Source organism: Vanessa atalanta, chromosome Z (genome assembly GCF_905147765.1).
Source record: "Vanessa atalanta chromosome Z, ilVanAtal1.2, whole genome shotgun sequence".
NCBI lineage: Eukaryota > Metazoa > Arthropoda > Insecta > Lepidoptera > Nymphalidae > Vanessa > Vanessa atalanta.
Window position 1 is genome coordinate 11,152,064 of NC_061902.1, and position 25,901 is coordinate 11,177,964.

General features: G+C 30.7%; 1 long non-coding RNA gene across 2 annotated transcripts; it reads right to left on the reverse strand.

Moving 5' to 3' along the window:
- Positions 1–1,612: 1,612 nt before the first annotated feature.
- Positions 1,613–25,157, reverse strand: LOC125075919. 2 transcript variants are annotated; one of them, XR_007120262.1, is made up of 6 exons: positions 24,913–25,157; positions 21,208–21,315; positions 17,642–17,708; positions 17,321–17,417; positions 16,861–16,953; positions 1,613–1,685 (listed from the first exon to the last, which is right to left on the reverse strand). It is a non-coding gene; the product is annotated as an uncharacterized LOC125075919 (long non-coding RNA). The 2 variants fall into 2 exon arrangements; XR_007120263.1 differs by having other exon boundaries at positions 24,681–25,157.
- Positions 25,158–25,901: the final 744 nt, after the last annotated feature.

Sequence of the window (25,901 nt, forward strand, 5' to 3'; positions counted from 1 at the left end):
GATTTATTATTGAACTACTAGCTTTCTTTTATAACACAAATATCGTATGGGTGGATAGTACTAAGCGAACCCTATAAACTCCGTTAAATAGTCTTATTTTTAACCAGAAATGTAAGAACTGTCTAATAACTAATCAAAATGCTTACCGGCTGTGAAGAGCAATTGTAAGCTACATTGTTTCATTATTTAATTTATGTAGGCAGGTAGGCGAGCCTGAATGTAACCTTAATAAATGGTTCCTTCGTCCTTAAACACTGGGCTAGCAACAATACATGATGAATATAAGGATAAATTCATTGTTACTGCGTCAATACCACATCATAGATCTTATTTAGTCTTATGCTATGCTCATAATATTAGGTTTTGCTCGTCTAAATGACACTCCTATCCGTTCTACTTATCTCAAGCCTCTACACTTTTTTCTATGAATTAACAATTTTATTATTTTTTGTGATAGTTCCTTGGTGTTATTTGTAAGTTAGAAAATATAATGTTATGCACTTAAATTATTTGTCATATATTCTATGCTAGTTATCCAATCTTACTGATGCTTACTTAGTCGAGAATGGTGATTCTCCACATTTCGTAAGAATATTCTGAATCTATTATTTGTATAATCGTTAAGTGCAGCTAACCATTCTTTCAAAGGGGTAAAAAGGTATAGGTAACTGCTTGTATATGTCTCACAGCTGCCTTTTGAGAAGTTATAGAGCTCATCCCAACAAGCTGCTCCAATGCGGTTTGAAGGATACAGATGTCTTATAACGTGAGGAAATCTGCATGTGTCGGATATATATTTGCCACATGTGTATTCAAAGGGGGTAGTGATATATATTGTTCTTAGTTAAAATTCAAAAGTGTAAGTATAAGTTGACATTGACTTGATCTGTAAATAGTACGCACCTCTTTGTCGTGTAACAAAAACCTCTAAAAGGAAATTAGTATTATGAAATCATTGCCTAAATGGAACATGTAAAAAAATATATTGGCATTTCGTAGTGTTCGCTTTCTCATTCGGAAACAGCTACTTTTCACTTCTAAAATGATATTGATTCGGATTATATCTAAATAAGATGAGAACTAGTATAAATAAATGTGAAATATTTTTTTGTAGTAAGATAATCAAAAATTGCAGCTTTCGATTGTTAATAGATCCATAATTCTAATTTTATTATGTAAAAATAGAGCTCTTAATTTAAAATTATATTAATCTTTATTCGTGTTGTTAATTATAGGTTTACTATAATTAGGTAAACTACAGAAACAACAAGAGACATATTAATATCAACAAGATAGCCTATTTATTGAACACGGAACAGCGATAACTTTTAACGTGAGTAAAACTGCGGAAAGTAGCTAGTTATAAAAGAAAAAAGTTTCTATGCTCTGCTATAAGATATTCAAACATACGTAATGCATAATTTTTCAACATTTATATTTAATTTTTGTAACTAAATTAATTCTATTAACGCCTAGAGGTGAAGTGCTTTTATATTATGGTCATTTCGAGTTCATAGAAACATTACATTAAAATTCATCTACCTAACCATTTCTAACGGTAACCTATATAACAAAGAGGATCTGGTAAATAAAGACAATTTTATTTTTATTATTTATTATTTCAAATAAAATTCTTCTTGTTTTCAATCAGGCCGTCACTCCCGTTCAATACTATAATTAGTGATCTGAAAAATTAAAACATATATTAAAATCACATAAATAACTAAAATTTAATTAATTTATAAAGTACAAGCCAGTAATCTATAATCCTTAGCGCATTTACATAATTCTAAAACATTAATTATATATAAAGCTAGAATAAAATAAACATTTCAAGTAAGGTAATTTCTACACACCGTTCGTCACATAGACTCGAAAATGATTTCAAATAAATTAACCCTTGTTGCAGTATTGAGTGATGACGATAAAGCGCAACAACGAAGTCAACAAAGCTGGCTGTGATATGCGGATACAGAACATTCCACAACCACTTTGTCGGCTCCCTAGTTGCTCCTCGGCTCTTCGGATACCATCGTTCAGAACTTCCACGTGGACGATCGTATACGCCGATTGTCGCTCATCAAAGCTGGCTGTGATATGAATAGAAAACACATCACAACCACTTTGAGAGCGACACTCGTACGTGATTATCGGCCGCAGCTTACGGTGTGAGTAGATGAGTTGTCACGCAGCCCAACTCGTCAAAAATGGCTGTGATATGAATTATGTACCATTGCACAACCATTTTTACGAATGGGCCACAGACGAGACCCATACAACGTTCCTCTCGTTAGGTTCTTGTCACGTTTAAAGGTCTCCATAAACCGACCACATCAAAGTGGCTGTGATATGAGACGGTAAGACATTTCACTGCCGCTTTGACAGGCTAGGCCAGAGTACTATTAACTTGGAAATAATAGAGGCGTTGTAAAAAGTCAAAAACACGAAGCTCGGAGTACGAAGGAGCTGTAAAACGCGTTCTTGCTCATCAAAGCTGGCTGTGATAGTTACGTTATGACCTATGACAAACCGACTTTGATGACAAGACCACATTCAATCTCGATGCCTGAAAACACTACACGTAGTTTAATATTTACATCATATAGACTGAATAGACAGCTTGCGAGAAAATACGAGAAACAAGCAGTTAAAGAAAAATAACTTTAGGTATTTAAACGCACATAATACTAGAAAAGTTAAATTTAAGTCGATATAACAAGTGATAGCTTTGTTACTTTTAATATGTTAATTTATAGTCAAGTGGGTTCGATTGTATTATTACATACGTACATTCCAGCTTAATAGAATTTTCAATATTTTCACAAAAACATTTATGGACTTGTCACAGATCACATCGTGCTTGACAAAAGCGTAAGAACACACACATAAATTATTAGCAGTGCGTCTTGGGCGGAATTCCCGAGGAATTTAGAATAGTGCTCTATCGCAATATTCGATACGACTCAAAATTATAATGTTATGAAACTATGAAAATACAAGCATTGCAATATTCTTCTCAATGGACGCTGGTTGGGGCTATTATCACGTGACAAGCATTTCTTTTAATATAACCACGTTACTATAAATCCTTCTTGTATTAGATTTTTTAATGTTTTAGCAATGATAAACGTACTTTTAATATTTATATTTTGTATGTATTTATTAAATTGAAATGTACATTAATAATGTAACATTCGTATATATATACAATTGTCGAGTACGCGATGGGATATCCCATATGAAATATTGTTCAGGAATCCATCAAATAGTCCATACCCACATTTTATATAGATAGCGTCACACTATCTGCGTAACCGTTCCGGATTTTCACGCTCTTATGTAATAAATTTTCATGTGCTGTAAAAACAGCGATTTCGATATTTACAAATTCCAAAAATTACGAATATACCTCAATAAATTTTGACCCCAAATTTCCTTACTTTTACTTTCCAATTCATTCATACATTCCATTCCATTCCTCTTAGGAGAAGACTTTTGCAATAATCTTTTCTTAGTGCTTACCTACATTCCAGTGAGATTTCCGGTTAAAATTTCATTCTGTTAGAACCACCACTTTAGGCAGCTCGTTGTCCGTCATTCAGTCATTTTAATATTTTATTAAGCTGATAATTGACAGAAAAAAAACAATACGTCGAATGTAAAAAAATATATATAAAGGAGTAAAAACTTTTCCCTTAAAATTATATGTGTAATTATTATTGTACATCAACAAAGAATAATTTTGTCTTGATTGTATATGTGCGTAAATCAGAAAACATCAAACATGCTAAATATCAGTACGTTTTATTTATTTTTAACTTAAGATATGAGTAAAAAAATTTATCGTAAAAATAACAAACTACGAAAAAAGTTGTACCTATTTATATTTAACGTATTTTTATCTTTACAAATATCATTTAAAGACATTTATATTTGTTCTAAATCGCTTATCTTTTAATATTAAGATGACAACACTGAATGCAACATTCGTATCCAATATGGTGAACATCGAGGGTGTCACAAAACGCAAAGCTCATTCACATTGTGCATAGGGCTTATGGTTGATCTCATCAAGCCCTTATCAATCCCAGAGCTTAGAATAATGCGTTTAGCATCTATGCGTACACATACAGTGCATATACTGCATGTATTAAGCCGATTATGATCGAAGCTCGTGATGAAATGAACCTGGCGTTTCATTTCATCGGAAATGTACATAAGAATGTTATTTACATAGAGCGAAATAGTTATGTTTTAGAAACACAACCATTAAAGAGATTTCATTAAAAAAGTCTATTGCTTTTAGAAGTTATACTACTTGTTTCGTCTTGGTGTTTTGTATTTTCTAGGGATAATTACATTTATCATAATATTTTATAATTGATGATAAATTATTGATATGCAATTAAAAACTATTTTTAGAAGAAGTAGAGTACGGACATTTTTTTGAAGTTATAACTTGTAACGTGTTATGAATACTTGAGAAATTATTAATAGTGAAATTTTTTAATGCGCGCGCACAGGGTGACGTCCCAACTATTATTTTTTATAAGATGCTCGCTTAAATGACAATTAATTGAAAAGTCACTCGAAGTAGACAACTTTACAACTTATTTTACCATGATTATTATTTTATTTTAAAGTGTTATTTGCATGCGATTGAAAACTATTTTTAATTACGTCGAAGTAGTAGAACTTACGGGCGTACATAAATGTGTGACATTTTTGTTTTAAACAGCATTCATTTCTCGCTTATATAAGCATTAAACTTATGTTAGGCAGAGTTTTACTGCTAATATAAAAATATATGGAGTCATTGTCTAAAATAAAAGTAAAACAACTTTTAATAATTAATTTAACGGAAGCTGCCCGCTTTCAAATTTGTTTAAATATTTTTTAGTCGGTTATACTTATGAAGTTTTTTTAAGACTTTATTTAAAAAAAATATTTTTTCTTATCGTTTCATTAAATATTTTAGATGACGATTAGCTGTGTTAACTCATTTTAACGTCTAATTAAAACTTATGACTAACTCGTAACTGCGGATATTACGCAGCGTAACTCTAAACCACTACTTAACAAAGGGAAAATTATACATAGAAACACGTTTGTGTACAAACATTTCGACCGTAAGTTTATTGATAGTAATATTTTGCAGCGCCAAATACCGCGATTTAATTAAGAAATGAATACTATACTATGGTGACCTGAGTATTGCGGAAGGGGAATTTCTTTTTTTAAATTATTATACAGTTGATGGTGTATACATTTGTTTGGTTTTTCCATGTTAAAAGATAACATTGACGAACCTTTAATTTCAAATTTTACTTTCTTAAAATATACTCCAACTTTTATCATGAGTATGACTTTTATATAAGCGTTTCTCTTTGGAAAACATTTAATATTGTATAGTATGACGTACTTCTTTATATAAACGTTTAATATAAAAATACATAACGATTACATAACAAGGAAAATAACACTTTAAGGAAAAAAAAGCTATTTCCCATAAATATAGGTACATATCTATTATATTTTCAAATGTAACGTGATGAACGCCTACTGCTGCCTATAAGTGTGCACAAAAAACTAACAATAAAATTATAAACTATACTACAACTATACTAACTTCGTTTGCTTCAAAGATTATGTACGCGTTGTTTGTAACTGAACTCCTCCCAAACAGATGGACCGACTGTTTTTTTTTAATATATATATAGGTATTTTGATTGGGTGGTTGGTCAAGATCGAACTGCTATTTACGCTACGATAAGGAAAGAAATTAAATTCCTATTTCACCCAGACGAAGTCGGGACGGTAATATGTGTAATAAAATTTAATATACCCATATTACTAGACTTGTCACTAAAGAGTATTTTTTAAAATGATCTCGTATTTTTTTTTGCTTTATTATTTGGATTTAAAATTACAACTCAATTAACAAATATATAACAGATTAAGGATATTGTTCTGTTTAAAATTAAAATAATCGCTCTATAATTGCCGAAACATAAAACTTAAGAAATTTTTACTGAAATTAAATGTTAAGAATCTATTAATTCTAGATATAAAATAATATACACAATACATGAATATGTGAATTTTTTTATGGTTATTGTATTGTTTACCGAAATTTAAAATAAATATTAAGTATGCGCCAGATTGGAAATTAAATTATATCAAGGAAGCGGGTAGTTTATTTTTTTACTAATTAATAATATTCAAATACGTAAGACACTAATCATTTACAACTAAATTTTTATATACTGCATAAAAGTCAATGATTTTTGGCTACAAGTTGGTAGCGTTGGTATAATCTTTTCTAAAAAAAAAACCTGATATCATTTCTTGGTTCGTGTTTGTGGCAAGCCGGTTTGTTTAAAAAAAAATTAATATATAATTAATTATTATTTTATCATTAAAATTAATTTCATTAATAATCTATTTTATTTAGTCCTTACATTTTATTTAAAAATGTTTCGTCCGTCTTTTAATAAAATTTTTAACCACTTTAAACAAGCGTAAGCTGTTTTAAAAATGGGTGCGGTGTGATGAAATTCGGTGCGAGTTCTTGAGCTCTACCACGAGGTGGTTTACGCGAATACGCCTTTTTATGGTAGTATCGTCGTCCCACTTTAAACACCTCCCTCCACGCGACACTCAGAAGAGATATTACGACTGGCAAACTTAGCTTTCAACCTCATTTTCTACCGATTCCTGCACCAACGGTTTTGTTGACTTGTTGACTAGTTTCCGACTACTAATTGTATGAAGTTGAACCGTTGTGGTGCATACTGTTCCGTTTCGAAATGAAATGAACTTAATATCTTGTTAAGGGAATACACTTAAACAGTTAAACACCATACCGACCTAAATCCAGCTTTAAATAGATGTAAAGTTGCGAGAAATTTTTAAATGTGTATAAATAATTAATCTGGTCCAATAAAGAAAATAATTCTCAGTAAACGGAGAAATTACTGTATTATTGCATACTGATATTATAGGTGAGAAATATTTTGTGACACGAAGGTGATATCCAAGGCCAAAATTGTAGTATAGGGAAACGAGGCTTAAATGATTTACTTTGAATCGCATTTTCCAAAAGTACAATTTTGCCACTTACCGTTCCCGGTAAGTGTTCCCCATTCCTTTCCACTGACGATATATAATTTTTATAATTATTTTTCAAAATACTAACTGTCGCCCAAATAATATAAGCCTACTAGTTATTATTGGAATTGATTTTTCTGTCTGTTTTTACTTTTGTCATAGTCATATAATATATATTAATTATTTATTTAGATATACTGTTCGGAATTATTTTTTCTCTTTTAAACTATTTCGTATATCGGTAATATTCAAGACACATATATATCTATGATTAAGAGAGTATTCGATTTTTTATATTGTTTTTGATTACAAACACACAACACACGTCACAGTTTTTTGTTTCATGTTTTAACGAATATGAATGGCTGATATAGACCATAATACTTTATTAAGTGAATAAATATTGTATTATTTCCATTTATTAAATAGCATTAATGCACTAGAAAATTATAGCAATATCTACACACATACATATATTACAATTATACACACATATTTTTTAAGAACAATACACACAAAAAATAATGTTTTTTATTATGATAACCACATCGTACTTAATGTAATGCACAAAATAAAAACAACAAGCTTTTATTTCGAGGCGATATTTATCAATTCTAGTGCAGCTAGCACGAAAATTTCATAGTCTTAAAACTAATTTACCAATAATTTACAAGATAACCCACACTCGCTAACTGGTGTTATTAAATAAAAGCTTGTATGAAAATACAATTAACAAACTGCCAATTTTAAATAAGGCATTTATATATGCATCTTAGATTAATTACAAAAAAAAAATAAAAAAAAAAAACAACACAGAATACACTTTTTTTTCATTTCTTTGATGAGTTTACGCATTTGTATTTTATTACTTAAATGTTAAATATTTAAAACTTTAATACTTTCGTAATGTACGTTTAACTTTTACTTTGGAAACTATTCACGTCTGAATGGAAAACTCTAATTCTCAATAGCGTACAGCCCAGTCAGTCACCTGTTATAAAAGTTGCAGGTCCTACGTACCCGAGCCTACAATGTGAGTAGTAAGTAAGTACAGTGTAAGTAGTAAAAGTAAGCTTATAAAAATGTGATATTGTTTATAGAAAGCAACTAAAATATATATTTAATCTATTCAATTTTACACAATCGCTTATGTAATCACGCCCCGTCGAACAAGTTTACCTAGTCGTACATACTTGTACATCCTACACCTCGTGCTGTTTACACGACTAGTGCGTGCTAAGTTTAACAAATAGCATTACTAACTTTAATAATATTTTAGCTCGAGTTCTTGAACGTTCTTTATTACACTAAATAATTTAAAGTAAATAGCAACACTCGTGAATCGACTTTTTTCTCCTGGTAAAACATAGTCAAGAATATGTATGTTTTACTAAAATAAGCAAACAATAAATACACTACGTTTGCACATAATTCAAGCATATAAGTGTAAATGATTATATGGTGCGTTTCCACTGAGATAGTCAGCAAGTTCTGTGTTCGCAATTTTTCGGGAAGTTATTAAAAATTACACAACATTGGTTTTACACACAATTTTAGAAATAACATATCACCAACGCTTCTTGATAGCACAAAAGTTGCTAGTTTATGTATCGTAAAACTTCATTAATAGAATATATAACGAAATAGGCTTTGCACATTTATGCGCAATTATCAGAAGCATATTAAATATATTAATACAAAAATATGAATACATGTACAATGTACATACTAAATATACTGAAAAATATCTGTATAAATAAATTACTGACATTATTTTTTATAATTTAAAATAAATAAATTTAAATACAGATTCGTTATTAATAGTTTAACTGACTGTGAAGGAGTGTGAATATTCATTTTCCATTCATACTAGACTTATGGGCGTCGAGGGCCCGATTGATTATAAGAGATGTTGTAGCCTTCAGAACGTTACAAATCTGTTATATCATGCATGTATGGTGTTATTTTACAAAAGATAGGTTAATTGAAATGTATTTGAGAAAAATGTGTAATTTTAACTTTTTCATCAAAATAAATTGTTGGCTCTAATATATTTTATCATATTATTGGTTAAACAAAAAAAGTACTGTCGTGTTGAAAGTTTTAAGCCATGAATAGATATTAGTTGCAAAAATATAACAATATACAATTCGAGAATAACAGTATTGCTTATAAACGATGTATAACAGATATATGGTTAAACACAAAAAGGACACTGATTTCTCTCTTTCTAACACCATTGATTTATCAGTCGAAAGAAGGGAACAAAGTATTATTCAACTAAACATCCTCTAAACAACATTCATAGGTTATAAGCCGTTAGCTTCGAATTGTCTATACTAATGTAATGTACTATTATCGTGTGTAGTTTAATTAATGGTGCTTGATAACGTATTAATTGTGTAATACTTAAATAAAATGTCATTTAAAATGTATGTCATGTATTTTTTTGTATGTAATTTAATAGTTACTGGCTCGCTATGTTTATTGATTACCAAACAGACCCCTTCAGGTAGAAAGTGACTTTCATATAACGCAATTTATTTCGATAATGCGATACGCAGTGTTAAAAGGAAGACGGGTAATTCGATAAAAAATACTGATTATACGGACTGAGCGCCTACGCACAACATGACTTTAATGAGAGTCCCCAATTATCAACTACTGTGATAAATGTTGTGTAATAAATAAATATTTATATATAAAAACATGTTGAAGTTCAACATTTAATGTACTTTATTGACGTGTATTTTCGGATGATTATTTTTATACTTTATTCATTTATAATAGTAATTATTTTTATTCCTAATTGGCCTTTTTAATTATCTTATAAACACTGCTTTATCAATTTCGTTTATACTATTTCGGATCTCAATATTTGTTTCGAGGTTACTTCTAGGAATGTTATATTATTATTTCAGTATAGGTTAAGTTATAAGATAGCTTTAATAGTATTACTGTTATTAAAAAACGAGGCGCCTTCAAGAAATGAAGTGGAACGATTTAATATTCCAGACTGGTACACCTAGGCGGTCTGTCACGACTAACGTATAGCATCAAACCTAACAAAAATCAATATTGACTAGACAAAGCCTTAATATAATACTTTTAGGTATGTTAAATTGAATTGATCTTTAAGAACAAATGCATAAACCGTAACACGACTGTAAAATATATGTGTATTCTGAATTGTTTTCTTTAGATAACATTACGAATACAATTCAGTCATGATATAATTTACTGTTTTATTTATAAAATAAACAATTATATAAATTTATATAATATATATAGCTAAATTTCGTGTTCTTCATAATTTGAAAACGAAGGAATATGCTCGATCCTCATGAAAGACAAGGTAGTGAGAATTTTTGATGTACTTGGACATCTCACTACCCGAGTCTTTCACGAGGCAAAGAGCAACTGTCGGCAGCTGGTGTCTTGGGCGTTGTCACATCGTTATGAAACGGCTCGCACTCATAAATCCTCGATAGAATGTTTTATTTATATAAAAAAGCAAAACACACGACGTTGAACGTACATTATTAGAATTGATAAACTATGAGTTTATAATTTCTTGTTTTTAATATTTATTGATTACAATATTTAATAATAACAAAGTATGTCACATGTCACTTAGGGGCCACATGGTTACAGCCAATGTAAATAATAATTCTAATTCATTAAACACAATGTTAGATTTACAAAAAAAAACCATTAATAATTACGAGAAGCAAACATTTAAAACAATATTAGTTATGAAGTTAGCAATATTAGAATTCAAATGTCAATTAAACATTTTAAGTATTTATGGTCTATATCATGTGTACATTTTGTGAAGGCGGATTAAATTCTGATCAATTCACCCACGCACAGCAACGAGCATTGCCACGCCTTTAATCGCTTGCTTCATATTGAACGAAAATACATTCAACGCAATTTTGCGAACAGTGCAATGCTAGTACTATTCAGTGCATAGTACATTCATGCCAATGACTCATTTTAATGAATGATAAATTTAATATATGTGTTAATTGATAATATGATTTTACGAGAAATGCGTAGGTATTTAATCAACAGTTTACCTACATACGTTTGTTTACAAGCTACACAATATATATTTAATTGTTACTAGTTCATGTTCAGTAACACAAACCATATCGCTAGACCCCATTACAACTTTGTTTGTAAACAATAAATTGTATTATGATATTTCTATTGTCTTATTTATTATGAATTTCACAAATATTTGTACAGCTTACAGTCTTTTCTTGCCTAATTAACATATCATGCTACTTAATATTAAAACGTGGTAAATTTTGTTTGTTTGTCGATCTGTCGTTGTTCGTATCATTTTAGTATTAGAGTAGGTACTCATATTGGTACGATAGTTCATTGTTTCAGGACTAAATGGCTATGTGATGCATACTTTTTGGATGCATTTCTTTCCAAGTGAACAAAAAGTTTATTATAATAAAAGATACATGAACATTTTGAGGATTTTTGGAATATTATAAGTACGTGACAGTTTATATGTACATTTTACATAATTGAATGAAAAATGGACGAATAAGTTTAGTTCAATTTATTTGTCAAATTGTATAATACTTGTCAAAGTAATTAAGATATTAATCATTAGGTGTTGTCGGTTAATAAAAAAACATTTATTTTTTGATATTTTTTTGGGCCCTACCGACCATACTTGTGGCATTATAGGCAATCGAAAAACATACGAAGAAAAGCGTTCGCTAGATTTAATGTTTGTTTATATCTTATCATTCAAATTCTATTATCTTAATTTTACTCGCGCCAATTCGGATGGGCGGCGAGTCATATATATAATCGTACTTATATAAGCGTTATCTCTGTTCAAGATCAGCGCGATATTTGTTGCATTTGATCACTACTGATATATTTTTTAGTTCGTTTTTCAAAATGTTTGAACACGTAAACATTTCCGACGTCGTCGTCGTAACATATATATTTTTAAAACACGACAAAATATTTATTTATATAACAATATCCTTTGTAATCGATTTGTAAAAAACGTATTACAGGTAAGTACCGTACACCATGTTCGTAATAAATTTATTATTAGAATTTTCTATCAATTTTTGCATTACATGATTTTTTTCGTATTATATTTATAGACATGAAATTTATATTTCATGTAAATAGTTTCGTAGTCATGTACGTGTGAAGCTTAGAATAACGCTCACTTTCTGTGGTTCGTTACCGTCCAATAACTATAGTTGAAATTATTCAATTCGTATAAATATTATTTACGTATTTTAAACGTTTTTAATAAATCATAATTACCATTTACGCTTTACAATTTGGTCTATAACTTTCGCTTTCATGACACGTTTATATTAAAAATACATAAGAAACAAGTGAGGCTACGGTAACAGAGTATCGCGTGTTTGGTTTTCCAATTCTATTAACTAGTCTCATATTCATATTATATATTTGCTTTGTATATTATCTTAAATAATATTATTTTTGAATGTATATATAATATTAACAAATAATTTTAAAAAAGTATCTTAAGTAATTATTAAATAATTACAATGATTGATTTGAAGTAGCTGTCAGACTTGGTACATATGTGTAGATACTACCAGATAAAAAAAATATTTAAATAAATCTGCCTCAGTGTAGCAACGTATTCAGTTCGTTTGATAGTGTATACATTAAAAAAAAAACATTCTCATGATTCTATTTCTCTATGGGTATGTGTGATCTATACGTGTGTTCGGTAATTTTAATTTTACTTTTTTTTTATTATCTAAAAAATACCCCATAGGTAAGATTAAAATTTTATGACGTCATGACGCATGTTATTTCCTGCCATGTACCCTTTGAGTTTTTAATTCCCTAATTCCCTGTGTGTGCCTACAGCATGCAAGCTTCCACTATTATACTTAGTTATATATTTGTTTTTGTAGAAAAAAAAAAACAATTATTTTAATAACAACACTCTATATTTATAGATTTTATTTATAATTATTTATTGATTTTCTTTAACATTAAATTATTTCTATTCTAATCAATTACGATATTTCGTCTGCCGGTCGTCCCGTGACGGGCACATATTTTGTTTATTCATCGGTCAAGCAAAACTAAAACATATTACTAACTATGGTACTATGGTAAAATGAAATCTGAACATGGATATAACATTACAATTAGTTTATTTTTAACGGACTTCAAAAAGGTAGTTGTAAAACTCTATCATTTATGTATCGATTTTACAAATACTTTTTTGTTTGGGAGTTTAGTAAAATTCTCGTTTGAAGAAAAATTTGAAGTTGTTTTTTTGTTATATTCTATATAATCCGGTTAAGGGCACAAAATCATGTACTCTTTATAAATTAGTTATTTATAAAGAATTGGCCCACGACTAATTGCAGAAGTAATCTTCTGGTGTGCATGTGCGAATTGTTTTATTTAAATGTATATATTTATTATAAATATTATTATCGATATTTATTTCCAACTAAATAAATAACTTTACAATTTTCTGTTATAAAAAGTGATACGAGTTTTGTTAAAATTAGTTCATATTTATAGTGCTATTTTAGAGTTTCAAGTTAAAGATGTCGGCTTCAATTACGAAACATGTGAATTATCTTTGATTATTTATGACAACAGCCGTGCTAAGTTAAATTTTTAAATGTTCTAAAAAGGAGTTAAGAGGCTAGAATTTATATCAATCAGAATTTCTGAATAATTTATTTACTTTTATTCTTTGTAACTTTTAAAACAATAATTAGTAAACATCCATATTATCGCCAACCATACTTTTACGTTACTATATATATCTAATCATTTATTATATCCATTATAAAAGAGAGTAACTACTGAGTTTCTTGCCGGTTCGTCTCGGTAGAATCTACATTACGAATCGGTGGTAGCTTCACTTAATATTGTTTGCTAAATGATGATTCAAAAGAGTTAATGTAAAACTTACTTTAAATTTAATATACTTTAGTTTATTTTTATTAGCTAAGTATATAGGAATTATATTTTGTGGAGGCCCGGTGGTTTTTGATCTCATCAATCCGGTCAGATTCTATTCGACAAACACTAATTAACGTATAATATTATAAGCAGTTTAAACTTTACTTGTAATTATTTATCAAATCTGTTCATTTGATATTGATAATAGTGTTTGAGCAAACATTGTTAAGTTAAATAAATTATTTAATAATCAATCTTTAATTGCTTATATATTAAAATTATTAAGCCAATATTACAATTCTCTTTGATATAGTGACTTTAATATCAGAGAATAATGATAAGCTATTACGTAATTAGTTATTATTTAGATAAACTTATCGACTTTAATTTATACGTCTATCAGTTTTAAAAGCGATTCTGTATGTGTATATTAAGTCTAATCTTCACTGTTTATTATATTATACAAACATTAAAGGTGTTGCTTTCTATGATTGCGGATTTAAGTCCAGGTAGGCACCACAAATAATTAGAATCTTATTTTATTGTTATGGTTAAAAAATACAGCTTAAGATAGCACTTTATAATATTTTCTTTTTTTAATTTATTTAAAAAAAAACAAGCCTCCAATGTTTTATTTACACAAAACAATTCAATATTTAAGCCCATTTAGTTACTCTACTTTTTCTTAGAAGTTATGACGGATCACCCGCACAACAAGCACGTATAAAATCTATTTAATAAAAATAAGAATTATTAAAATCCGCTAACAATCGGCAAAATGACGGAGAAATATTTACGCAAAAAAAATAAGGCCGAATGAGATAACCTCCGTTTTGTATTCGACTAAAAATAATGTACTCTTTTCGCCATTACGCATAAATTCCACTAAATTGGACTTTATTTTCTATATGTAACCATTGTCTTTCCATCTGCTTGTCCGCGTGTGCAGTAACACGAATGCATAATCGAAATTAAAAAAAATACTAATATCGACTATATTTTAAAATTAATTTAATAACGAGCAGTTACTAATTAACAGAAAAAAAAATAGTGCTAACTTTGTATTTCGTTTTTTGTTTGTATAACTTTATTCAATTAAGAACTTCAATGAAATGACGATGAAACTTTTTAAGTTATAACTAGCTGTTAACAATGCAAGTTGAAATAAGACGCCTACACTTTAAAAGATTGATTGTACGAAAAATAAGAAGTAACTGTTAGTTTTAATTTAATACATTTTTTATTATTTTATGTTTTAAAAATATTGACTAGAATTTATAATAAAAAAATACAGCTGTATTTTTAAATAACTTTCCTGTAGCCAGTTATTTGATTCTTTCTTGTGGCTTCAACCCGAGCTGCAAGCTATGTTGCTATCAGTACAAAATTGTTATTTGTATCAAATTTAGGAGACGGATATATTTTTAAATACCCGTGACAAGCGACGAATTAATCTTTCGCGAGAAGAAAATATAGTAAGGGCCAAAACCAATTTTTGGATGATAAAAATCTCTAATGTCAACCGGAGATTATGTTTCGTTCCTTTTGAATTATTTTGAATAAAAATTGATTTTAATTCACATAATATTATAATATAATTTAAATACTACTCAGACATCAAAAATGTAAAACGATAGATATGATATTTTATTGATATATACATCATTTTTTATATGTCTTTAAATTTATTTGGTAATATAAAATATTAAGAAACTATTTTAATTATTTTTTTGAATAATCCACCTGTAATATGTTTAGTTTTATATTTATATAAAAAATTATGTATTAAAAATAGAATAAAGCCTATCGCTGTCTTTTTCTGTGAGATCGGTGTAAGTATGGTATTCAATTAAAATACTTAGATATTTTACTAGTAAATTCCTCTTAACCAAAATTAGTACAGATCAAAATTGAATAAATTTAATGTATTTAGTTTTTTGACAATTGTATTTATATATTATTAAACACTGGCAATAAAAAAACGTTGGATCTAAAGTCTATAAGAATACCGAAAATTTGACAATTCATATGCGTCCCCGCGCAGGTTCTTGACACACCAGAGATCACAATGTTACAAGTAATGTAACTATTTTCCACGAGCGTTAACTCTTCTTGATCAGCATATTAAGAATTATTACAAATACATATTACAAAATTTTCTTTATTGATTAGTTTTTGTATTGTATTTTTGGCAAAACTATGTAAAAATAAAGTGACCCGAACTATTCACTTTTGATACATATGTATTTTAGTATATATATTAAATAAGAAATATTTAAAATAAATGGGAAAAGTTTTTATAAATAAGTATACTTGTTAGCAAATTGTAGTTCTCCTGTCAATATATTTTAAACAATATACATTTCAAATTCAATAAATATATATATTATTATAATAATATCCATTTGAACAATTCGATATTATTACAATAATATATTGAATTAAAATATTACAAAACACAAGCAACAAAAACAGAGCGTTTCGTGTATTTTAAAAACATCATACATCAACAGTTTTATACATGTATGATTTAATAATGCATTTTTTAAATGTAAAATGTATAAACATTAATTCAATATCAGTTAAAGTTAAGGCACATTGTGTTCCCAACCGACTGATTTTAAATAAGGAAAATCGCATAAGCTTGTATGAAACAACTCGCTGGCAATTAATAACAACAGTTAATGAAAATAAATGTAACAAAAATATAAATTTAGGTGAAATATATGCAAAGATTTATTAAAATATAAATCAGAATATATTTCTCCCACAAACAGCTATTCGACCTACCTGATTGGCAACTATCTTCTGTCTAGCATTGATGGATCAAGACGACGTCTTTACGATGATGGCAAATGTCAGCGCCTCTCGCCGTACAGGATGCTGTCAAAATTTTTTAATTCCATTCAAACCGTTCGATACCCTTAACGTATGGCCATAAATTTTATTTCCGATACCGTGACATAAAAAATCAAGTTGATAGCGATCGCAAGGCTCACTGTAACGATATAAAAATGAATAATTCAACTGGATAAATTTGGATAGTGAAAACAATGTTACTAATAATATGTTTTTTATTTATCCAATGTTAACCATTAGAATAAAGAAAAAGGTTAAATTCAAAGAAATCGCACGAGCATATAGAAAATTCGCTTAGCAATAAATATCACCACGCAATTTACAAATTAAAATTTAGTCTAAATAATTGTATACCATAATTTAAAGAGTAGTAACAGAAACACGTATTTACCTGGTATGTTTGTTTATTTTCTTTGTTCTCTTAACTTTTTCATAAGACGGTTACATCAGAGGCGGGATGAATGAATCGTGTTGATAGTTTTTATAATCTGTAACAATGGAAAAATATTCTTTGATTCCAATTTTAAAATACCCTAAATTTAACACATATACAACTAAAATTGTTAAGACGCACAGCATAATTCAGGGCATTATCAGTCGCACATATTTTATAAATAATAAAATATAAAACAAATCGCATGTTGCATTGGCAGCTTATAAAAACTAGTGTAACTACAGGCAATTATGATAAAGAGAATATAATAAAACTTACCAATCAGGTCCGAGGCTAATTACAACGCCTAATTAGTTCACTTGTCCTTCCTCGCGGTATTATTTACCTGCAGACATAAAAGAAGAAATCTTTTGAAAGATACAATTTATTCTCCTTTATTTATAGTTATGATTAAAAGGATATATAAAAGCAACTCATTAAATTATATATTCGGAGCTATGAAACCGGCTTTAAACGGACTCGCGTTGTTGTTATTTTTTTCATTTAATGTTAATATAAATATTAATATTAAAAATATTTTATTTATGCGTGAATCTGTTAAATAAATTTAATAAAGCTTTTCGAAAAACAAACGCTTATTTGTTTTGCAGTTCTTTAGCAGCTGAATTTATATATATTTTTTTAAAATAGTGATATTTAAATAATCTTATAATATTCATTTTATCAATAATTTGACATTTTCTATCTTCCTCAGAATAACAGGTTGGTTACAACATTTCCTTTTTTAACAGAACGCAATTTATATTACGATTGATATATACTATACAATATACAAAATTCTGAATTTATTATTATCTAAACATATGTTAAATAAAATTTGATCTGTCTTTTATAAGTAATGAATCATACATTATCTATTTGATATTTTCAATTCATGAAAAATGATAAATTATAATTATAAAATTTTTACAATATTTGTTATTATTCATACCTAATATTATTATTCCTTTGTAATTATTATTATTAGATATGGAATTATTTAAATAAAATTTAATATCGAGGTAAATTATGTGCGTTTATGTTGATATATAAAATCAAAATATTGAATCAAGTTTGTAACGAATATCAATCAGAAACCTTGACCTGCGGCCTATACAGAAGCGCTACAATTCAATGAAAATTTATCGTGAATCGTGATGCATTAAAATGTGTTATATTATATACCTATTTTTTCATTCAGTATATTTAAGTGTGTAATTATTAGATAAAATAACATTTATTAAATAATAATTTTTAGAAATTATTATATTTTTTTCGCTTTTCATGTAATTGTTGATCACAATCTATTTACAAGTTAATTTTTACATTAGTTTTTTAAGTCCGAAGAGTAAATAAAAATAGGCATCAAGTTTAAATGAAAAAAGGCACCGTGTTCCACAACGCGCTCAAAACATTAATAAGTTTAGTATACAACATTAATTGAAACCAACTCGTTAATGGAGTGCTTGAACTGAAAAGCGTCGTATCACTACCGCATGCTCTTGGAAACTACATGGTAGAAGTTGACGCGCACAAAGGAAAGCTTCCCACATTCAGAAATCGATCGAAACGCACATGCGCGATCAGAACGGTTGCTATTCGTTGCTGCGGACCAATAACGGAGCTTCACTATTTAATTAATTTACCTTTTTAATATCACGTTGGAAATGATATTTCCGAATCTATATAAAATACTAGTTTGTTCATTTCCGTGTACATTAACGCACAAGTAATGATCACCCATAAAAGGATTATAGGTGCAATGGTAATAATGTTGACGAAATAAATTTGTGTACGTCTCTCTTTATATTGATTTATAACATTTTAAGCGCCATTTGTGACAATACTATCGCCGTATAATTATTTGATTATATGATTATGAGATAATATAATCAATCACACAACGAATTAAATTAAGTCAATGAGGAGCGATAAAACGAAAAGTAATTTAGAAAGAGGATAAACAGACCACGTCATTAACAGCGCAGACAATCAGCTGATTTTTTATGCATATTTCGAGTGGCATGCTTATTCATCGGCGATCCGTCCTGACCTCGGATAAGCTAACGGCCGCGGTGCATTCGCCGTGGGTTCAACGGCACTTGTTTTTTCGCCATCATTTACAACCGACGCCATTCAAGTCCCACTGCGTCTTTTGCGAAACTTAATACATCCGAATAAGAGCAAAATGTCGTATATACCTCATGTATCTCGCTATACCTTTGAATATCAGGATTTTAGTTTACATATGAATATTAATAAGACAAAGCGACTTAACATTGACAAGAGATACATTTAAATGAATTAAAAAATAAAATTCAGCATGTTATTTCAATCGACATTGTTATTGCAGTGTTTTTATCTATAAATAAGTAAACAAACGCGTTCACCTTCGTTGTCAGCTGTATGACCGCCGTAATGTATCGTGATACCTAAAATTTAATTTAAAACTGTTTACTACAATTCGGTGTTTACTTGTATTTTCATTGCTTAGTTTATTTTATTAAAAATAAATAAATAACTAAATAGTATGCAGATAAAGAATAATACAAATAATCTTTTTATCAATCTTATCAAAAAAATCATATCTAGTATTGTTTATGCTTATATGTAGTATAAATACAGATAAAAATAACTTTTATATATTTATATACAAGTAGCCAGTTGCATAAAGTATATCATTCATGACTTCTATTGCTAGCAAATACTTCTTAATGATTATTAATATTATATAAAACTCATGTATAACTTTTTAAAGCTTGCATAAAATATTCTTAATAATAATTGACTTTCGATTTAATATGTATATACTAAATCAAAATCGTATTCATATACGTTGTGTTAACTCGCGTTAAAGAAGGTTAAAGAATATTTATCATAAAATATACAATTTTATGTTATAATTTATGTATAATACATAAGGATAAATAATGTGTAGATACTAGATACCTAAGGCGATATTAAGTTTACAAAAATATTTTAACATTGCGAAAGCTTAATTGTTTTACGTCGTATGTCAAACACGTATACGTCATACGGTTGTTATCGTATAAAGCACTCGTACTGCGTCTCGCTTTTATCTGTAGCACATAAGAATATTCCCAATGATTAAACTAAACAAACCACACGGATAGCTACAATCCGTTACTTGATATAAACGGCGCATATTGTCCGAGTCCGCTATTGATTTTACATCGAATATTTAATAGGTTGTCCGGATTTTCCAAGGCTTTAGTACTTTTAACGTTCAACTGCTAAGAATCATTTATTATTGACGTTAGATATTTTCGTTCGACTGGACACGTGCAATTGATTTCTAAAGGCAGGTGTATAATAGTATTTTTTGCACATCTCGAAAGCGAAGTGGCGAGGTAGTGTTCTATTATCGGTCTTTTTTTCTGGTTTAGACAAAAGATTGTTATGTATGGCTAAGATTTATGATTTAAAAATAAAAAAAGACATAACTCGTTCAAGGAGGTTATCCGGTTGCCATGTGGTTGATTGTACGCAGTTATTGAAGGAATTGTTCTGGCAACTTTCCAAAATTATAAACAGAATCGCCGGCTTTTACAATTGTTATTATTCGATTTTCACAATCTTTCTAACATTTACAGTACAACTTTATGAAATATTTTGTATCGATATCGTTTGAATGTTTTGTTTAATTTAATTCCGATACCAAATGGTATAGTGTACCGTATACTCTGGCGGTTAAAATTGTATTTGCTGTTTCGTGCGGTATTTTTTATTGATAATCAAATGGTGACTGGCAATTATTTAATACTTATCTTCTAATTTTACTAGAATAATATTACAGTCTTGTTTAATAACATAGAATACCTTACCTTCATTGTAAATTACGCGTGCATTCGCTAGCGCTTGTTGTTACTGACAGTTTCTCTATTTCCGTTTTCACCATGTTCCTCGCAGTAACTGGCATGTGGCTGCTACATCTACAAACAGAGTTTACACTTTAACAATGATAATTTATCTACATATAAAAAGCGGCCTACTTGTGTGGTTATTTTATGTTCTTAATTAATTAATTATTCAGAATTTAAAACATTGAAAAACTTTCTGAATATTAACGCACTCTTGCACAGCTTTGCGTTTGCCACGCGTTCTTTCAAGACTGATATAAGTCAAGCGAATTAACTACCGAAAAGACCAAATCGTCTATTTTGAATAATTATCAATCAATATTATTGATTTGCTATTGATTGATAATTATTTTTTATAAAACACTTTAAGAACATCTACATTAAAATTGTTTTTCAAAACTCAAGAAAATGTAATGTTGCAACAGGCGAACCGAAGACAATTTTAATAATTTAAACTATTGAACCCTAACAACAAAAAAGACCCTTGTTTCGATTTCCAAATTTTTTTCGACGTTTTTTCCCCAGAATGCCTATTGATTGTTCATCGCACTCTACCATTCAGCAATGCGTATAAGTAAAAAAGGGAGAAAAATCTATTGCGTAATTTCGATTTTTTTTGTGATAACTTGGGATGACTTTTGTAAAGGAATCCCAACTCAGGTAGTGGCTTGCTAGCTTATGGCATACAATTAACTTTTGAAAAAACTTTTTACAAAGTCAAATCATGACTACGTTTGAACATTTTTGTATTTTCAGTTTCAATTCATATTTGGTTACAAAATGTTTTAAGATAAAAACTGATATATATATTTACACTGTAAGCCATCGTAAGATTTTATATAAAATAGTATTATGTGTACGCTCTGTCAAACAATTTCAAAACATGAGATATTAATGAATGTGATTACAATTTTGGCGGTCGTAAAATAGCTTTGATAGTTACAAGAGGATAAATAACCGTTATCTGGATGAGTGGACGACAGTGGACTCGCTGCATTCGCGTTCGCGGTCACGTCAGCTATGTTAATTGCGTGTTGAGCCGCTCTACTTGGTGTAACGGAACGTCACGCGACACGCCTTGCGTGATTCTTCGTCCGGTTTTTTGAGACTTTGCATACATTAACATTAATCATAAATATTTTAAATGAAAATGACTAAATTATCTTACTTAATTAATTTATTTCATATGATATTTTTAATGTATTCTAAATACAAAAGTTTTAACCAATGAGTCCAGTCGACACATCGACATCAATTCATATTATAATTATTAAATATTCGGTTCTACTCAACAGCGTTGTAAATGAAGAGCTACTACTTAACTTCATGTGAAGTTCTGCATACAAAACTTATTTAAGTATTCAAATGCGGGCATTCGGTACCATGTCACGAACATCAAACTGAAGTTCTCGGTAGGCGCTGACCATGAGAGCTATATCATACAAAATACTGCGATAACGCAAATTGTACAATAGAATGATTTTAAAAAAAGTTCGAAATATGTAACATTCATTTTACGTAATCATCCGCATCCGTCGCCAGGGGTGAGTTTATCAGCTTGGCATTGATAGTCATATAATAACAATTAACATTAATTAAAGTTTGACTCAATTACAGCGGAAGTTTTCAAAAACAGTTTAAAATTTTAGTTGACGAGACCGTTTTATAAATTTATGCAACAGAAGCAGATACTGCTGTTGCATACAATTAGTATCGATTTAATACCTCGAATTTTCATATAATAATTTTAAGACCTTAATACATATTACTTTACGTGCTTGTGCACATAGAAATTAAACACTTTAATGACATTAAGAAAATATCATTATATAATCAATTTTATCACAAACAAGGTATTTAACAGTTGAGTAAGAAACCTTTTAATCCTTCTACTAAAATCGACAAAAAATGCGCGCCATCTAGTAAGTTATATTCCGAGTCAGTAGCGCGCGAGATGAGCTTTCTTCGCATGCCGAACGTTGCGTGTGTCAGCGCGGCTGCGGTTCAGTTACACTCCACTTCACACGATCTACTCATATTCTGAACCGCATATTAACGTAGCTTGATAATAACCTTACTTACAGGTTTAATACTGTTTATTTTATGAATATCCGTACTTTTGAATTCTTATCCGTATTTAAGTATGAAATATTACTTTACATCGATATTTTTTATTTAATCAGAGTAAGAAAGCTTAACTTGCTCTATTTATTGAAAGCGCAAGTAGAAGGGTCATCAATGGGTGAAAAGTGCGCCCGCAAGCTATAATTGCATTAAGTCGGCGAAGCGTATATCACAATATAAAATTTATCGCTCCGTGCGTTTGGCTTCTCTTGAGAGCGAAGAAGACAAAACATGCGTCGCCCGGACGTGCGCGCGCAATTTTTTACCGACCGAGCCGCAACTTGTTGCCCTCGCCGCCCGGCAAGCCGACGCAGAAGCAGAACGCCATCAATGTGTCACGCCCCCGACGCAAGTAGATTATTTTTTTAAGATTATGGTTAATCGAATGTCATAAAAGTAAAACTGTTATTTTTTTAATATTTACACTAGTCACCTGATACGTTTTTATTTAAGAACAATATTTTAAATTATAAGCAATTGTCATTTTCAACAAGTAAATGATTAGATCATGTAGAAAGTAAAATCTGAACTCATAATGCTACACAATACAAATTTTAAGGTGAGCGTGTTAGCAGGTGCAGACGCGGTACACGTGGACGAACTGCAAGAAACTACGCTAAAGGTAACGTTCTCATGGTGCATCGTAGTGTCATTGGCACTAAAACGGGTTTCTGTACTTATTATTCCCTGCCAATAACTGACCTAACACTAGACGCATCTTCATCGCAACCGAGGGTCGCATGACACCTGGCGATCGAGTAGCTCGTTTTTATAAAGGGACTCTATCTGTCGGTGGCAGTTTATTTTAATAAAGCGCGCGCAGATGGCGCTCGCGCAAGCCACGCTCGCTCCCTAATGTTGCAATTGTACACCCTATCACTGGTACTCAGGGTACAGTTAGCAGCGCGCCACTCCCGAGTTCTGAGTTGTAAACAAACCGGGTGAGGGCAATGGCTGCCTGCCACTCCCCGCGCTCGTCGCGCCGACGACGCCATTCAACCGGGAAGTTCACGCTTTATTTTTAGTTTCACGAAGAGTATTCCGTGTTATAAAATATAACGGATTTTGCTGGCATTCATGATAACAATTCAAAATATAAGTCAATCAAAAACTATGTATATAATATTCAGTATGTGAAAATACTTATTTAGGTAATCAACTAAACACGCCAGCTATTTAATTAGGCACGTCGAGCATTTTTAAAACAACTGACAAAATGAATTATTAGAATACAAGTGAATTATAAAAACTATACCACTAAAATTAAATAAAAATTAAACGAGCCGTCCTAATTAAGTTTTTCGAGTACTTACTCTGGTCCCAAGTTGAAGAAAGCCATATTAACAGCACCAGGTGTGATCATTGAGGTCAATATCCCTTCTGCAATATAGCAGGTACTTAACTGAGTGATGTCTTCGCCGAGGCGTCTCACGAGTCACGCATGCAGGGTGTAGCACTTCCGCTGTGGCGACGCGTAACTAACGGCATTGACATTGGAAATATTGAGGCCCTACAGAGTTCCGAGGCCAAGAGCATGGGTACTACCGCTTTTTAGAATTGTTGTCTTCAGCAGCGTCGACTGCTACGGTTGTAGCGGCGGTGGCCGAGCCCGAGTCAATGACCCGAGGGCGAGGAGGGCGCGGGAGGGTGCGCGCGCACGCAGCGGTGCCCCGCCTTTATTTATTACGCTACGCGCGGTGCTCTCGGCGCCGGCAACGCGCGGCGGGGCGGAGGCCGCATTCCGGGCGGCCGGCGCCGGGGCCCGCCGGGCGTAGCTAAAATAATGCGCCCCAAACTATCTCGCAAATCGGCCGACGTCAGTAACGAGTCACACTTTAAAATAAGCCATCTCGAAACTTACTCGATTTCAGGAGCGAAAGCTGAACACGTGCGTCAACCTCGTGAACCACTCTTTGCGCATATGCAACAAATTCACTGTCCATATTTTAAAAATCAAAAATGAGAAAAGCATTTCGAGACCACGAATTACGTTTTTACAATTATACATAAGTCAACACAAGTTCACATGGCGCGCGCGAACTGTCTTCGCGGATCGTACAAACACACGTCAACTTGCTTAGCGATATGACGCATTAGTGAGCGCGCGGCGCGGCTATACAGTATGCGCAAGCAAACGGGGAGGTGTAGCGGACGCGGGGTCGAGGGAGCGTCTCCCCACACCTCGCAGCAGCTCCGTGCTGCCCTCTACGTTGGGCTCATCGACCGCGCTCGCCCTCGCCGCGGCCCGCGCCACCTTATTCCTACCATGGCATGGCGCTCACACCGTACCGCAACTGGGAGTATTTCAACCCGAGTGCCCGATTCCCGCATTCACAGATACATACAGTTGCCGTTTTATATATTCAAAACTTACACAGCATGATACTTTATTTTTTATAGCATTTGATTTAATAGCTGATGCTGATAAAAAAGGATTAAGTTTTGTTCTTTTGGTGAGACAGGTCTAGGACTAGGACTAGGTCTTTATAAGACACAAGTTGCGGATTAATAACGAAATTATAAATCGTCATTTC